The sequence below is a fragment of the Hemicordylus capensis genome, chromosome 2, assembly GCF_027244095.1.
Source record: "Hemicordylus capensis ecotype Gifberg chromosome 2, rHemCap1.1.pri, whole genome shotgun sequence".
Lineage (NCBI taxonomy): Eukaryota > Metazoa > Chordata > Lepidosauria > Squamata > Cordylidae > Hemicordylus > Hemicordylus capensis.
The window spans coordinates 293784361-293803177 of NC_069658.1; the positions used below are offsets into that span (position 1 = coordinate 293784361).

At 43.9% G+C, this 18817-nt stretch overlaps 1 protein-coding gene across 5 annotated transcripts in view; it reads right to left on the reverse strand.

Annotated features, from left to right (window-relative positions):
* The window catches only part of RAD18 (RAD18 E3 ubiquitin protein ligase), a 204717-nt gene that overhangs the window by 117230 nt on the left and 68670 nt on the right, over positions 1-18817 (reverse strand). The window lies entirely within an intron of this gene.

Sequence of the window (18817 nt, forward strand, 5' to 3'; positions counted from 1 at the left end):
CAGATTTATTTTTTTTAATAGCCCTTGAATTGGGTAGAAAAACAGAGATTGAGGCAACCCAAAAAATTCGTGGCACAGCAGAAATTTAAACCCAGGCCTTTCTAGTCCAAAGCCAACAGTTTATACCTGTTTATGGTAATTCTCCATGTCTATCAAATTACACCCGAACTATACAATTCAACCCCCACCTAGGTGAATAGTAACTGTCCTTGTGGCAAATTACACCTGCATTTGCCAAGGGCACTGGCCTGTGTATGCCACTTCCAAAGATAGGTCTGCCCTGACTATCAGTCACTCAGGACAGGCACTTCAGATAGCTCCACAGTAGGAAGAAGAAGGAAAAGCATAGGAATAGTTATGAAATAAGTATGTAGATTCTTTAGCTGTTGCAGATGCACATTCGGAGAGAGTGTTGATGACAGAGTCCATTGGACTGAAACTATTACTGGTTGGAAGATGTGTTTTATTTATTTATTTTTCATATTCCTATACCACCTGAGATAGACATCTCTCGACGGTGTACAAAGTTAAAACATAACAAATGTAAAACAGTTAACATTCATAAAACAGATAAAAACAATCTCAGTAAATAAAAACATTAAAATTTAAATTTCAGTTAAAAGCCTGGAAAACAGAAGCATCTTGAAGGTCTTCCTAAAAAGCAAGCAAAGAAAGGGTTGCTCTTATTTAAACAGGGACTGTATTCCAGAGCCCCCAGACAGCTACAGAGAAGGCCTGATCCCGAGTCACTACCAAACAAGCCAGCAGTAACTGTAACCTGACTTCTCCAGATTATCTTAATAGGTAACAGGGTTAATGACAGAGAAGGCACTCTTTTAAGTACCCTGGACCCAAGCTGTTGAGGGCTTTATAGGTAATAACCAGTAATTTGTATTTTGTTCGTACCTTGTATTTCGTTTGGAAACACAGCAGCAGCCAGTGCAATTCTTTAAAGATTGGTGTTATGTGGTCTCTTCGGGTTGATCCAGAGACCGATCTGACAGCCGCATTCTGTACCAATTGTAGTTTCCAGACTATGTACAGAGGCAGCTCCAAGTAGAGTACATTACAGTAGTCAAGCCTAGAAGTTACCAGCATTTGATTTAAGGCCATTGTCACCTTAAGTGGCACAGTGGGGAAATATTCGACTAACAAGCAGAAGGTTGCTGGTTCAAATCCCCGCTGGTACTATATCGGGCAGCAGCAATATAGGAAAATGCTGAAAGGCATCATCTCATACTGTGCAGGCTTTATTACATCCTGAGTATTGTAATGAGAACTCCTTTTAACTTAAACTCTTAAGTATGTTTATTAAAGACTCATTATTAAACAGTGAGTGATTGAGAAAACCACTCAAAATGGACTGAAGGACTCAGGTGAAAGAAAAGATAATGATTTGTCTAATGACAGTTTTGATAAGACGGCATACAACAGACCTAGCAACTTTCATAGGATAGCTATGGGTGGGTGTATCCCTGCTGCCTGATGTAAAAGCATCAACCCCACACTCACCCTACAATCTACAGTACTCCTCAGAAATACATCCAAGCGGCCCATCCAGAGAGGCTTCTGAAGGCCAAACAATCCATTAAGCAGAATGTAAGCAGATGTACAAGCTTCATGACTTGATGCTTATTCCAAGAAACTGGAAATGTTTCCAGTGCTTACTTTAACATACAAATAGCATGCAAGCAAAATATATCTCTCTCTCTCACTCACTCACACTTACTTCATAGGCCAAGACCTATTGCTAACTTTTTTGTTATTACACTAGTAACACAACTGAAGAGAATAATCCAGAAAAGTAATCAGTAATCCTACCAGATATTTAATTCGGCAGGCACCCAAGAATGCCATCAGGAAACAATTTCCCCAACAGTTCATATATTAAAAGAATTTATATATTTTATGGGGGGAAAGCAGAGCATTCAAATACAGTACCTTCATACAAAATGTTATTTTGGAGCCCTATGGTAGCTAAATATCAACTAGAACAAAGAAAAAAATATTTCTTGCAGGTAGGGGCACAAATAACATTTTATTTATTTCATTTATATACCACCCATTCAAGATAGTTTAGGAAGATTTAAAAAATTTAAAGCCATTTAAATACTATTAAAACCCAAGCTTTAAAAATTGTTTATGGCTATCTAGAACACTGTTCCCTCTAAGGAGGATTCCCAGAGTTGTAGTCAGCAACATCTGGGAATCCCTGTTAGAGGGAACACTGCTCTTGAACATCTCTAGGGCCCACAGAACTCTTATTCCCACAAGGAACACATTCCACAATCTGGGGCAACTACTGTGAAGGCCTGGCCCCTAGCTGCTGCCCAACAAGCTGGTGGCACCCTGAGATGGACCTCTTCTGAAAACTCTTAACAAGCAGTGGGGATCTTGATGATAGAAGGTGTATCTCTCAGGTAACCCAGACCCAAACCATTAAAGGCAATCACCAGCACATTATATTTTGCCCAGAAACATATATCGGCAGTCAGTGAAGCTGTTTAAGAACAGGCATATGATATGATCTCTCTAGGTTACCCTGGAGACCGACCTGGCTGCTGCATTTTGAACAAACTGAAATTTCCAGACTATGTACAAAGGCAGAGCAGATCTCCGTAGAACATATTGCAGTAGTCAAGCCTGGAGGTTACCAGCTTATGCACCATTATTTTGAGGTTATTTTCTTAAAGGAGTGGATGCAGCTGTTGTATCAGACAAAGCTGATAAGCATTGCCCTTGGCCACAGCCTCAACCTGAGACACCAGGGTGAGATTAGGGTCCAAGAGCACTCTCAGACTACATCCCAGTTCTTTCTAGGAGAGTGTAACCACATCCAGTACAGGAAGTTATATCCCATCCTCCAGGTTATGTCCCCCCACAATGTACAACTCCTTTTGTTTCTATTCAGCTTCAATTTATTATCCCTCATCCAGCCCATTATGGCCTGTAGAAAGACATTTAGGGTGATAATGTCAATGCCTAATAATGACAACATGGAGATAGATATTTGGAAGTCATCAGCATATTGGTAACAAACAGCAACAAATCTCTTGATGACCTCAACCAGTGGTTTCATGTATATGTTGAAAAGCACTGGTGACAAAATGGAAGCCCTAAGTCCTCCATATAATAGCTTCCATTTCAGAGAGCAACTGGATGAGTCACTTTCTAGAACCTGCCGGAGATAAGAGCACAATCACCAGAAAGCAGCAACTCCTATCTCCAAATTCCTCAGGCAGGGGCGTAACAAGGCTGGAGTGGGCCCAGAGACAAAATTTTAAAATGGGCCCCTCGCTGATACACACACTTCACATGTCTCTGGGTGGGGGGGGAAGAGGCATGGGGGCCCCCAGGCAGCCGTCTCCCCTTGCCTAATAGTAGTTACGCCCCTGTCCTCAGGCAATGTCCTGCAGAAAGATACAATGGCTGATAGTACAGAAAGCCACTAAGAGATCCAGAAAAAACAAAGTCATACTCTCTCTGTCAATTCCCTGGCAAGAGACAGACCAAGGCTGCCTCAACTCCATAGTCCGCCCTGAAGCCAGTTTGAAAGGAAACCAAAGGTATATTTGTTTCCTCCAAGACCATTTGTAGCTGGTTAGCTACCACTCTCTTGATCACCTTGTCCAATCACAGGAAATTAGAATCTGGCCTATAATTATCCATCACAAAGTGATCTATGGCAAGCTTCTTGAGAAGGGGGCTAATCATTGCCTCCTTCAAACAAGAACATCCTATCCTACCCCAAGTGAGGCATTAATAATGTCATCTAGGCTGTCACTAATGACTTTCCTGCTAGAAGAAATCAGCCATGTTGGGCAAGGATCCAAAGGACAGCTGGTAGCCTGAATCACTCCAATAAGCTTGTATACATTCTCAGGAGTCACAGTCTGAAACCTATCCAATCCATTCTAATAGTACAAGAAAAATTATTAGACACCCCCAAAACGGACCCTGCAGGAATATTGGAGTCCAAGTTGGCCCCGATACAAGAGATTTTATCTGCAGAAAAAAAGGCCCCATGGGCCAGGAGAGGAGACTCCTGCTTCTGAAAGCCCTACAAAAAAGCAGCCCTACTAGCCATCCTTCAGCTTCAGCCATCAAAAAATACAGAAGAGCACTTTCCTGACTGGCTGGAAAGAATTCTAACCAAAAGACATGGATGTTGCTCCATTGCAATGCTGTTACAGGAAGTCACCGTTTTGGGCACCCCAGACACCACTCCAAGTGGTACTGGCACAGAGGACCTGCATTTTGAAGTCCGGGAGAAATGCATGTACATGCTGGCAAGGGAGAGATTGGAAATGTCATGTGTACAAGAACCTGGCCACAGGTCTGGACCCTTTGCATGATGCGCACCCTGATAACCCAAGATTGACTTTCTGTGTCACAATAGTCCTAAACCTTTCTGAGATGGATGAATCAGAATCCCCATAGCCTGTCTGTTTGCTGAGTAACACATTTGATTGTATTCCTCAGAAAACCATTCAGAGCCATCAGCTCAGATCCTACAGGATCCTCCAAGATAGAAGAGGGGAAGAGTGGTTCAACATCTTATTCCTATCCCTTCTTCTGGTTGTTATAATGGGAGGATTCCTGGATATTTTACCAGCCTGTCCTTTGGCCTGCTGATGCTGCTGTTTAATGCTAAATCAGTCCAGAGTAAGATCTCTATTATCCATAATTTAATTGTGGAGGAAGGAGTTGACCTGGTTTGTATTACAGAGACCTGGGTGTAGGGAGCTGGAAGAGATTAGTCTTTCCCAGTTTTTTCCACCTGGATATTTAGTGCAGCATCAGCACAGGCTTTAGGGGTGGCGGGGTGGGGTGGGGTGGGTGTCGCTGTAATTTATAAAAGCTCTATTTTCCTCTCTAGGCCGCATGTCCCAGTGAGTTCCAGTTCAGAGTGTTTGTACCTGGTGCTGGGCTCTTGGGACAGAGTGGAAGTTCTGTTGGTGTATTGTCCACCCTGCTGCCCAGCTGTCTCCCTGCCTGAGCTCATGGAGATGGTCTCAGATTTGGTGTTGAGAACTCCCAGAATGATTGTTCTCTGGGTGGCTTCAATATCCATACTGAGGCTACCTCGTCTGAGGCAGCTCAGGACTTCATGGCTGCCATGACAACCATGGGGTTGTCTCAACATATTGTTGGCACAACACATGAATTGGGGCATACTCTGGATTGGGTTTTTTTCAACTGGATAGGAGGATGGAGATTTGAAAGTGGGGGGTGTCATCTATGCACTTATAGTCAGATCACTTCCTTCTGAGGTTTAGTCTTAACGGTTACACCTCTCTGCAAGGCTCGGGGGGGGGGGGCTATAAAAATAGTCCACCCCTGGAGACTGATGGATTCCTGAGGGCTCTGCGGGATTTTCCTGCTGGTATGGCAGGTGTACCTGTCAAAGCTCTAGTTGCTCTATGGAATGGAGAGGTGGCTCGGGCAGTTGACATGATAGCTCCCAAGTGCCCTCTCCTGCAAAGCAGAACCTATGCATTCAGCACCTTGGTAAACAACTGAGCTGAGGGCAATGAAACAAGCTGGGAGCCGGCTGGAACATAAGTGGAGGAAAACTTAGGGTGAGTCTGAGTAAACACAGGTTAGAGCTCATTATCGAACCTACTCTATGACAGTGATGGAACAGAACACTTTTTTTCATCCACCACTGCATCCTTTCAGTGTCATCCGGCAGGGCTCTTCGGGGTGTTGCGGGGCCTTTTGAAATCTGACCCTGGGCAGGATGCATCAGAACACTCAGTAGGATGCTGCAACACATTTGCACAGCACTTTGAGGGTCAAGTTGCTCACATTTGTCATGAGTTAGACACTATGGCTGATGCAGGCCAAGAGTAAAACCTGGTCTAGTTTTCTTGGTCTAGTTTTATTGGTTCCCAAGAATGTGGACAAGGTATTTAGTCAAGTTCGGCTGAGCACATGTATGCTTGACCCTTGCCCTTGGCTTATTAAATCTAGTAAGAAGGGGATTTTTAGTCCAGCAGGTTCTAAACACCTCATTGAAAGAGGGAGTGGTCCTAGCTTCATTGAAGCAAGCTATTGTTCAAACACTCCTAAAGAAACCCACTCTGGACCCAGGGGATGTAAACAACTATAGGCCTATGGCCAATATTCCCTTCCTGGTCAAAGTGCTTGAGCATGTAGTGGCTGACCAGCTCCAGACACTCTTGGAGGAAACAGACAATCTAGATCCATTTCAAATAAGGCTTCAGGCCCAGCTTTAGAACAGAAAATGCTTTGGTCGCCTTGTGGGATGACCTATGCAGAGAAAGACACAGACAGTGGGAGTGCAACCCTGTTAATTCTCTTGGATCTCTCAGCAGCTTTTGATACCAATGACCTTGGTATCCTTTTGGATAGGCTGGCCTAGTTGGGTGTGGGAGGTACTGTTTGGAGGTGGTTCCACTCCTATCTCAAGGCTTGTTCCCAAAAGGTGGTGCTGGAGGACTACCATTCTTTTCACTACGCTCTTTAACATCTACATGAAACCAAGAGATTTCGCTTGAGGTGTCATCAATATGCAGAGGACACTCAGTAGTATCTCTCTTTTAAATTCTATTTTTCAACTCGTTTTGTTGAGGCCCAGCCCCCTCCCCTGGGGTAAAAGTTGTAGGGAGAAGAATGGCAGTTCAGTCCCCAAATAGCAGCGCAAAACCAGTTTGGTGAGAGAACAGCAAAGCAAGAGGTCTTGAGACAGTTCTTTAGTATTGAAGAACTACAAGGATTTGTTTAAAGAAAAGGTGACAAACAAATTTGAAAAAGCTTGCAGCTTATTTCAGCTGTAGTTCATGGCTGAAGAGAAAGACCAAAACAAACAGCCATCTCTGGAGAGAAAATGGAGACTGATACTGGAAGAAGCCCAGCACTTTTATCCATGACCCTAACCCCACCACCCAGTGGTCACTATGCGACATTGCAGCTGAGAACTGATGCTGCCAGGGTCCTAGCTCCAACAAAAGTGTGCCCAGTCTCAGCCAAACTCATGAGGGGGTTAATCATGACTACCACATTGACTGTGCAATGTGATAACATATGAATTGTGCAGTCTGCTGCTAGCCTCCGAGAGGACCACTCTCTCATGAGTGTTAGTCTGTGGAGAGACGCATGTGGGCTAGAAGGCTTTTACCACCCAGCCCAGTTAAGAGTTCCATCCAAGCCCCAGGTACGGGTCCCCAAGTAACATTCGCCATGGACCAAGACTTTAAATGCCCCCTTTAAGAGCCCCTTCTTCAGTTAGCAAAGTCTCATTATCTGTTCCACTGGTGGCACTCACCTAGCTTGCCAGAACCCACCTTAACTCTCATGTACCATATTTCCCTGCTGTGGCTAATTTGCATCCACCACAATGTTGGACCTTTCCAGGCCCAATCCGCCCATTAACGTAGAGCCCATCCCCGGTCTTTCCTGAGCTGCTTGCTTGAAGCTACTTTAATACATGTAGCAGCCCAGATGGAAGTCCGAAGGGTTGAGTGGAGAGAGGAAGTTACAGAAGTGCCAGGACCCCCATGTCAGTGAACCCCCCAGGAGCTAGAATGATGCATCTCATGAGAAGGGTGGTCCACTGGAGAGTTGGGAAAGCTTAATGATGTCCCTTCTCCCATGGATTAATCTTCTCATGAGAATGGTGATCCTCAGCCAGCAAGCCAGCTCGCCAGCTCAAGGCAGTGTTTGTGTTGGGCTTTCCCCGACTTCTCAGACCGGGTCTGGTTACCTAAGGACATCCTTGATCATAGCAAACCACCGTACCAACTCAAACCCAGAATCCTTTGTCCACCTTCATATACATATCCCTGCCTAGAAAGCCAACACAAGCCCTTTCTAGAGTACCTACCCAATCTTCTCTCAGTCCAGCAACCAATGGCTCCCAGCTGCCGCAAGTTCTATTACCCACCTGGTCCCTCCACTTCAGTTTCAGTTAACATCAGGAAACCTAAATGCTGTTTATTAACATCAGAGAATCTACTTGTATTTCCTGTATAATAATCCATATTAGTTTAATAGCAGTCAAGGTTTTTATTAGCAAAAGAGGTAAAACTTTGGAAAACCAATGTTTTGACACCTGTGTACCATGCCATGCAGGAATACCCCTCTTATCACTTGTTTTCAATCTCCTTTAATAAAATTTCTTTATTGGACCTCTTCTGTGTCTTTCATTGTCTATATAGTGGGCAGCCAGCCAGCACTGACAGAATTAACTGAAAAAAAGAAGTTGACCTTGATTGACAGACTGGAGACCCTAGGTCATGTCTCAATTGGTTAACTAGTGGGCAGGACTAAAGGGCTCCTGAGGGTCTTCTGGGAAGAAGGGTGTGCCCAGGTGAGAGAAGAGCAATGAAGTCTTGCCAGCTTTTTGCAAGGTGAGTTCTGCAAATTCCTGAAGGTCAGAGATTTCAAGGATTGGTCTCACCTAGATCCTGGTGAGGTCCAAGGGAAGGCAGTCAAGGCTTATGGCTTCAGAAGGTTAGACTTAGAGAAAGTGTTTTAGTAAGACTTGCATTAGAAGTTATTTTTCTTTTGTGTGTGTTGCTTTGTATTCCCAAGGATCTGCTTTTTGCTCTCTTCAACTTCAGTCTAATAATGAACAATTTAAGCACTGCCTGAGAACATCTGGGCATTTTGAAGACTCTTGTAAGCTAATATTATTTGCAATAGCTACGCATGAAATCCTGAACAGGCTTATTCTTTTTCATATAATAATAAAGCAATAAATTGTTTTCTTTGTTTTACAAGCCTTCTTAGAGTGTTTGATTCTGGGAGAGTGGGGAGGGGAAGCCTCTAGTTCACATGCTCCCAAACAGCCAGCTACAACCCCACTTAAGTAGAACCACATTTTTATATTTGCCTTTTAGCAAGGTAAAACAAGGTTGGAAGTTTTATCGCTCTCTTCCAGTTAGGGAAAATTACTAAGGAGCGATTGGTGGCAGCAATACAATCTACCAGAGATTCTTGTTTTCTTTTTAATTAATTTTAAACCCAGTCAGTTCCCAAGGTAACAGGGAGGGGTGAATCCGTGCTATTCTCCCCATGTGAGTGGGCTGGCTGGGTCTGTTCCTAACAGTCTCAAACAAAACTGTCTACCCTTTTTGATCCAAAAAGGAGAGGGGCAATAGAACACCGGAACCAGAAATCCCTATTAACAGCTCCTCTCTCATTGCTAACAAACTTCCATTCATCATTCATTTCATGTGAACATAAAAGGTAAAAGAATGGGGTGGGGGGAGGAAAACAACAGATGCAGAAGATAGTTTTGTGTTTATTTCACAGAGATGCTGCTCTGTTATTTATGCAGTTTGTATCCTCATTTTATCCCATCGCAAGGATTACCATTTTCTGTTATTTACTCTTCTGAGAAATTCACATATATAGTTTTGACAGCAATCTAATTCCAACAAAAATTCTATCCCAGCTTTGAAACACATAGGTCAGAGCCATGTATTAAGAACTCCTCAAGATCAAATTATATATCAAGAGAAGGTTCCCCCACACACACACCATTTATTCCTCAAATGACTACTTTAAAACACAAGCCAAAGCGAAGGCATGAGTTATTTTCAATCCTAAAATCACTTCCAATCTCAGCATCAAGCTGGGAAGGGGATGGGGGAGAACCTGTCCTGACAGCACAGAAGTACTAAAGAGTCCTCCTGCCCAATTCAAGATTGAAGGGTACTGAACCAAAGGCCAAGTTGGCTAAGGAAACAATTTCAAGCATGATGATATTTTAATAGAAAAAGTGCACAATGCACCAGGCACTAGTGTCCCATTGCCTCTGCTGCATTCATACATGAGCGGGCTTTCTAATGATTAATACAGTTTAGAATCATTCTGTACTTTAGGGCTTGGTGCTCAAGATCATTTAAGTGCAGACTTGTTACCTCTTAATTCATCTTAACCACCTTTTCATTTTTCATTTATGCAATCTGATAGTGAAAAAATGGTTAAGAGACTCAACCTTTTTGCCCAAATATGAATTCCATGTTCAACCTTGCAAAGTTGTGTTATAACAGCATAGACAACATTTATTTATTGTTCAATTTATGTACTGTATTTTTTGCTGGTCAATGACCGTAATAAACTTTACAACTACTAAATTGTCCTTCATTTAAAATTGTCCCAAGGCAGTTCACAACATATTAAAAATAATCAAATCAATACAAATTAAAAAAACAAAACAAATAAGAATGTAATACACAGCAGCAGTACCAGTAACAAAAAAAGAAAATAGCACCCCTTAAAATGTAGCAGCCCAAGTAAAAAGCCTCTTTTTACCTGACTCTTAAAAGCAGTAAGGGAGATTGAGGAGTGGATGCTATTTGGGAGAGCATTCCAAAGCCTGGGGCCAATTACCAAGGTGGCCCTGCCTCATGGGCATGAGAATCAAGACTTCCTCAATACTGATACATGGAGTATAGCTTCTTCTGATGATCTTGTCAAGTAGGCAGAAGCCTTCTGGAGCAGGCAATCTTTCAAGTATCCAGGGCTCAAACCTTTAAGGCAGGGTTTCTTAACCTTGGTCTCCAGATGTTGTTGGACTACAACTCCCATTGTCCCCAGCCACAAAGACCATGGCTTGGGATGATGGAAGTTGTAGTCCAACATCATCTGGGGTCCAAGGTTAAGAAACCCTGCTTTATGAGCTTTAAAGGTCAAAACCAGCACCTTGAAATCAACCCGAAAACAACCAACAGTACTGCTCTTTCATAGTGGGTGTAATATGGTCCCAGCAGGCAGCTCCAAGCAAAACCCTAGCTACTATATTTTGTACCAGCTGCAATTCCCAAATCTTCTTCAAGGACAGCCCTCTGTAGGGCACATTGCAATAATCCAGCTGCGATGGGACTAAGGCATGATTAACCATGACCAGATCTTCCTTTTCAAGAAAGGGCACACTAGTCAAAGTTGTACCAAGGTGTCTCTGGCCACCGCCTCCACCTGGGCACCCGAAGCAGAGCCGGGTCCAGTAGTACTCCCAAACTGTGCACTGCTATTTCAAGGGGAGTGCAACCACATCCAGAGCAGGTTGAATCCCCTCATCCTGACTGGCTCTCCTGCTGACCAGCTGCACCTCCGTCTTGTAAGGATTCTGCCTCCGTTTACTAGCCCACATCCAGCCCATCACTGCCTACAGACCCCAGTTCAGCACATGGATTAATCAGGTGTGTTCTCCACTATGATTCTAACCATGGACTGCCACAGAATAGCCATTTTAACAGTCCCTTGAAACAAAGTCTCTGAGCATTCTTTTACCTCAACCTTGACTGGCTATACTGTAGGAAATTTGAAGCAACTATGAAAGCCATATAGAAATGATTAGCTGTGAAGAAGCAGTGCTCAGTTATATACAAGCAGAGAGCTGGTACAGCATAGTGGCTAAGAGATGGAGCTGTGAATTAGGACTTCCTTGGTTCAAACCTTACCTGTGCAGTCAACTCACTAGGTGGCTATAGGCAAACCACTTCCTCTCAGCTGCTACAGCTACAACATAATACTACTTACTACTTATCACAATGCTACTTACTAACCTAACAGGGTTGTTGTAAGGATAACAAGATAATTCAGGTAAACTGCTTTGAATACTCAAAAGCACTATGCAAAGGCTAAATATTATTAAGTTCATTATTATATGCTGAAGTGACAGCAAGACGTACTTTTCAAAAATGCTCCTAGTCTGGCTGGGCTCTGCTGCACATCAGAGTCTACCTCCCTCCGCCTTGCTGCGACACAATTGGTGTGTGAACATTCCGGGGAGGGGCAGAGTGACAGGGCAAAGCCTAGAGGAGACTTTCATCCACTGAAACAAAGAATGCTCAATTCAAAGTGGAAGACCTATGTGCCATGAGAGGAAAGCAAGAAAGGAGGCGCCCAGGCCAGGGGAGAGCGTAACATCGGCCCTCAGAGACCAGCTCTGGCCTGTGAGAAATGTTGTGGAAGCCCCTCCCCTTCCTTCCCAAGAGTACTGAAAGATCTATGTGCCCCGAGAGAAAGGCAAGAAAGGAGGCACCCAGGCAAGCGAGCTCTCGTCCTCAGCTCCTGAAAAGATCAACAGCCTGAGACGTTTTATTAATCTTGTGTAATTTGCTTGTTTCAGTATTGTAAACCGCTCTGAGTGCCTTTGTCAAAGCAGAAATGCGGTATAAAAATTTAAGAAACAAAGAAGTTATTAAAGCTAATAAAACATCCAAAGAGCATAAGAGGATTGGGGTGAATTCTTAATTTTGAAAACGCTTCAGTGTCTCAGTTGGGGAGAGGAAGTTGGGATTTACGGGTGTGAATAACCAAGGCACTTGGAAATTTTACTATCTACACACACAGAGAGTGGTGGTGGGGAGTGAGGGAAGATTATTTACACTGCTCTGAGAGATTATTTACACTGCTCTGAGAGAGGCCCATCAAATAAGTAACACTAGAGCAATAGAAGCAGTCCTGGTTCAATACTGTTGCCCTGAATCCACTCCCCAGAGCCAGAAGTGGAAACCAGAAAAGCAAATGTTGGTACCAACACAGCTGAAGTGCTGCAGATGAGTAACAAGGAAATCAGATGCACTGAAATACTGCATCCAAAATGCACAATGGAAGAGAAGAAGAGAATCAATTACCACTAAAATACCTGGAAACATGACATTAAGATTGGAAAAAGCATTCCTGGCCCTTGTGTAGTCACATATTTTAGAATAAAACCTAAAGCAACTATAGGAAGTGTGAATCGACACGGGGAAGAGGCCAACACATTAAGTGCATATTTTGAGCTTACATTTTATATCGTCACATAATAACTTAATAGTATAATCAGCTGCAGTTAGCAGAAAAGGAAATGAAGCTGTAGCACAAAGCATGAGCTACAATATGCTGATAGCAAAATTCAGCAAAAGATGTTTACTGGCAACTGTCCATATCCATCACAAAATAGATGTGCTGTCCCTGGGGTCTTTGGATAATCCTTACCTGGTACCCCAGGGAGTAATTAGACAAGCCAAATTAGATAGGCATCTCCAGTCTTGCCACTGGGACTAAATCCACCCTAAAATACTGAAAGAATCAATAGCTGCCACCACCAGTAATGGAAAGAGATAATATGTTCCACTCTCCTCAAGATCAGCACACACCAATTTAATTTACCAAAAGGTTTGGTTTGGTATAGCAGAATTGCTGGTCCATGAAAGAACAGAGAAAATGTTGGTTTTAACTACTTGCCCTAGTGTTTAATATAGGAAGATAGATATCCTATAAGTTTCATAGGACCTGGCAGTATATTTGAGTTAAAATTCAGAATTCTCTCCGCCATCCTGGCAGAACCTGCAGTGTGGAATCTAGGGAGCAAAGCTAGCTAACTCTAACTGAAGACCTTTAACTAAAGAAGTGTGGCACCTCTTAATTCACCTGAAACATAACTGTACAAGTCTCCAGGAGGTAAGACCGGAAGTATACCTATTGCTATATAGAAGATTGCTCCAGTTTTTTTATTGGGGCAAAATCCCCAAGGCTTCATCTTTTGAGATTTAACCTTCAAGGCAATGGAGGCAGCCAGCGATTTTATGGCAGCCTGCACTCACTATGTCAGAGTACTATAAGAGAGTTATGTAAATACTTCATTAAGATTACTACCCAATTCAGCTGACTCCACAACCTTCTGGTATTGCTGCTGGTCTACAGCTGCCCATTAAATCAAGTATGACCATTTATTCATAGGTAACCTCCAGTACAGACCATCCACTATCTGCACTGGTAGCAAGGCTGTTTTGCCCAAAGAGCAAGAGAGTAAGTCACAGAAGTCATTTTAATGACCATTTTTCACAACATCAGTTTTCTGCTTTGAGCTGATGAAGCACAGTGGCTAAGAGAGTGAGCTATGAACCAGAGCTCCGCAGTTTGAATTTCACTTCTTCCATGAAATCACTGGGAAACTTTAGACATGTCACTCCCGCTAAGCCCCAGGCTCTATCTATCTATCTATCTATCTATCTATTTAACATTTATATCCCGCTCTTCCTCCAAGGAGTCCAGAGCGGTGTACTACATACGTAATTTCTCCTCACAACAACCCTGTAAAGTAGGTTAGGCGGAGAGAAGTGACTGGCCCAGAGTCACCCAGCAAGTCTAATGGCTGAATGGGGATTTTAACTCAGGTTTTCCCGGTCCTAGTCCAGCACTCTAACCACTACACCACGCTGGCTCTCAATATGGGATAATCATACTTATTCCCTTTACAGGGTTGTTGTAAGGATTATATCAAGATAACACACTGAAAGCACTTTGCACATTCAAGAAGTATTATACAAACGCTAAACATCACATCCACCAATTAGGGATCCACAAATAGCTCAATATGCAATCATTATGTGTGATCACCACCAATCCTCTCAGATCCTTTTCTGACACACAGACAGAAGTCTTAGGAAAGAACCGAGTCTTCTGTCATTTGCAGTGGAATATGGGGATGGTAGAAACAGTTCCTACTGTTTCAGATGTTCAGAAACTATTCCTCCTGTTTCTTACCTTCTATAAAAATGGCAATGAAAATGAGACCTCTGGTGAGGAGAGCTGTGTGGTGCTGAGTGTCCTTCTTGCCAGATGGCTGGGGACATTTGGCACTGGCAAGCAGGTCTATAGATGACTGCCACCAATGAAAATCTATGTAGCACTCTTCTCCTAGTCCTCCCCAGCCAGGTTGGTCTCTGGGTCATCTTGAAGAGAAAACATTACTCCTTTGTTGATGGAGTTACACTGCCTGCCGATAGGTTTCTGGGCAAAGTACAAAGTGCTAGTTATCCTATACCATAAAACCCTTCGTTGTGCGGCCGTGATGCCCGTGTGCTGTCCGTGTCTTTTTGGGCCATTCTGGGCATGTGCGGAGCGCATGCCCAGATCGGCCCAAAAGGACACGGCCGCCCAGGCACGGGCGGCCACGTTGGCCATGCAAGTGCTGCTGCGGCTGCCACGGCCGGCCGAATCCTCCTTCCCTGCTCCCCCCCCCACATGATTAAGGGCCTAAATGGCCCAAAAAATTGCCGCCGCCACCAACCGACCACCCACCCTCCCAGCTGGCCGATTCCTCCTTCCCCGCTCCCCCCCCAACAAGATTAAGGGCCTAAATGGCCCCAAAAAATGCCCCTGCGTCCGCCGACGACGACCGAGCGCCCACCCTCCCAGCTGGGCGATTCCTCCTTCCCCACTCCCCCCCAAGAAGATTAAGGGCCTAAATGACCCAAAAAATGCCCCCGCGGCCGCCAACGCCGACCGACCACCCTCCCAGCTGCCTGATTACTCCTTACCTGGTAAGGAGTCCCTATTCACAATAGGAGAGAGGAGCTCGCAAACAGAGCTCCTCTCTTTGCAAAGCCTCAGCTCGAACTGCCGTTATGGACGCAAGGACGCAATAGGCGTCCTTTGCAACCAAAACAACAGTTCGAAGAGAGGCTTTGGATAGAGAGGAGCTCTGTTTGGGAGCTCCTCTCTCCTATAGACATTAGGAACTCCTTACCGGGTAAGGAGTAATCGGACAGCTGGGAGGGACTCCTTACCGGGTAAGGAGTAATCGGGCAGCTGGGAGGGACTTCTTACCGGGTAAGGAGTAATCGGGCAGCAGCAGCAATTGTGTGTGGGGGGGGGAGCGGGGATGGAGTAATTGGCCAGCTGGGAGGGTGGCCGGTCGGGCGGCAGCAATTTTTGGAGCCATTTTCGCCTTAAATCATTTGCGGAGAGGAACGGAAAAATCGGGCAGCTGGGAGGGCTTACTTAATTGCAAAATTTAAAATCAATAAAGGCAATTTGAACAGTGCCTGGCCCGAAAACAACACACACATGCAGTGACACAAGCACTCCCCCCCCCAAAAAAAAACAACCCAAACAAACACACACACACACACAAAAGGGGGGGGGAAGGCTAGCGCCCGTTATTATAACGGGCTTAAAAATACTAGTCACTTATAAAGCCCTAAACGGCTTAGGCCCTGGGTATTTAAGAGAGCGTCTTCTTCGCGATGAACCCCACCGCCCATTGAGGTCATCTGAGGAGATCTGTCTCCAGTTACCGCCAACTCGTTTGGTGGTCACACAGAGACGGGCCTTCTCGGTTGCTGCCCCGAGATTGTGGAATGTGCTCCCTGCTGAGTTGTGATCCTCCCCATCTCTGGCAATTTTTTTAAAAAAACACAACATTTTAAAACCCTCTTCTTTACCCAAGCTTTCTCAGGTTTTTAATTTGAAAAAATACTGTTTGTTTAATTTTATGGTTTTTAAATTATTGTATTGTTTTAACTTTTATACGTGTTGTTATAAGTTGAACTGTTTTAACTTTTATATGTGTTTTAATTGTTGTTGGCCACCCAGAGACAAAAGTTTAGGCGGGGTAAAAATCTGATAGATAGATAGAACACTAGTAGTACTAGAATAACCAAAACCAGAGGGAGGGGTCTAAAAAGCGTAGGTACTACATCTGAGGAAAGGCAAGATGCCTCCTTGTCTTAAGGAAACAATTAGTAGACCGCTTTTGAAGAAGCCTACCTTGGATCCCTCAGAGTTGAGCCACTATGACCGTTTCCAACCTTCTGTGGCTGGGCAAGGTAATTGAGAGGGTGGTGGGCTCCCAGCTACAAACAGTCTTGGAGGAAACTGATTATCTTGATCCATGTCAAACTGGCTTCCGGGCGGACTATGGGGTGGAGACTGCCTTGGTCGGCCTGATGGATTATCTCCAGTTGGGAATTGACAGAGGAAGTGTGACTCTGTTGGTCCTTTTGGACCCCTCAGCGGCTTTCGACAGTATCAACCATAGTATCTTTCTGGAGCGTCTGAGGGGATTGGGAGTGGGAGGCACTGCTTTGCGGTGGTTCCACTCCTACCTCTCGGACAGGTTCCAGATGGTGTCCCTTGGAGACTGTTCTTTAAAATCTGAACTTTTGTATGGTGACCCTCAGGGCTCCATATTATCTCTGATGTTGTTTACTATCTACATGAAACTGCTGAGAGAGATCATCAGGAGATTTGGTGCAGGGTGCCATCAGTATGCTGATGACACCCAAATCTACTTCTCCATGTCAACATCTTCGGGAGGGGGCATAACCTCCCTAAAATGCCTGTCTGGAGAAGGTAGTGGGCTGGAAGAGGGATAACAAACTGAGACTGAATCCAGATAAGACGGAGGTACTCATGTGGGGTTGGAACTCAGGAGATGAGATTGTTCTGCCTGTTCTGGATGGGGTCACACTTCCCTGGAAAGAATAGGTACGCAGTCTAGGGGTGCTTCTGGATCTAAGCCTCTCCCTGTTCTCCCAGGTTGAGGCGGTGGCCAGAAGTGCCTTCTATCAACTTCGGCTGATACATCAGCTGTGTCTGTTTCTTGAGATAAACAACCTCAGAACAGTAGTACATATGCTGGTAACCTCCAGACTGGATTACTGTAATGCACTCTATGTGAGGCTGCCCTTGTGTGTAGTCTGGAAACTACAGCTGGTTCAGAATGCGGCAGCCATATGGTCTCTGGGTCATCTAGGAGAGACCATATTACTCCTGTATTGAAGGAGTTACACTGGCTGCCGATAAGTTTCTGGGGAAAATACAAGGTGCTATTTATAACTTATAAAGCCCTAAACGGCCTGGGCCCTGGGTATTTAAGAGAACATCTTCTTCGTTATGAACCCCATCACTCATTGAGATCATCAGAAGAGGTCCATCTGCAGTTGTCACCAGCTCATATGGTGGCTATTCTGGGACGGGCCTTCTCCGCTGCTACCCCAGAGCTTTGGGACGCGCTCCCTGCGGAAATAAGAGTCTCCCCATCTCTGACAACTTTTAAAAAGTCTTTAGAGAAACACCTATTCACCCTGGCTTTTAATTAAATATTGTTTTAACAGTTTTATCATCATTTTAAAATGTTGTTTTGAGAATTTAAATTGTTGTAATGTTTTAACTTTTACTATGTCATTTATTTTAACTAATGTTTTAGCTTTTTTTGTTGTTGTTGTAAACCGCCCAGAGACGTGAGTTTTGGGCAGTGCAGAAGCGTGTTAAATAAAATAAATAAATAAATCTTGGATTAAGCCAAGATACATTACTACAATCTATTTAGAGCGTGGTTATAAGCTGGACAAATATACATACATATCCTAAATTCTCTGAGACTTTTTAAAGTACTAAAATTTTTAGTACTGTAAACACTGATGCATTGAAAACTCAATTTTATAAACATGCATTCAGTACCAAGCATCAAGTTCACGATGCCCAGAATTGGAAGTTTTTCCATGAACAAGATTTTCAAAGTCAATGTCCTCAAGTATAATCTTCTCCACTGTAACAGGAGAGCCAAAGAAAAAGGCAAACCCATTCCTTCTACTCCCTTGAAGTAGCAAACATGTTCAAGCAATCGCTCTCAAGTTTATAAAACATCCTGCTATCTGCACAAACCTTCAACTTAGCCAAGAAGCTGAGACACACTTCTGTGAAAATATTATCTCCATATAAAATCAGCTTCCTGGCTGTCATTTCCAGCTCAAAGAACCTTTGTGACCTTAATGGTCACCAAAAAATCTGTTATCTGACAAACCTGCTCTTCCCAACTCTTTTCCACAGCTCTCTCTCCTCAAACTATCTACTGACATTCCTTATGTAATGTTTGGAATACTGTGGCTGTGAAGCATCTTGCATCTACTATGTCCCTAAGACATTATCAATTATAATCCACTTTGGTTAAGAGACAATGGTTGCAGGAATGAGTGTAACTTCCTGTACTATATGGGCTACTTCCTCGTGAACAGTCAACAGGGCACCTTTCTAGGCTACTTCCCAGTAGGCTTATGAGATTACT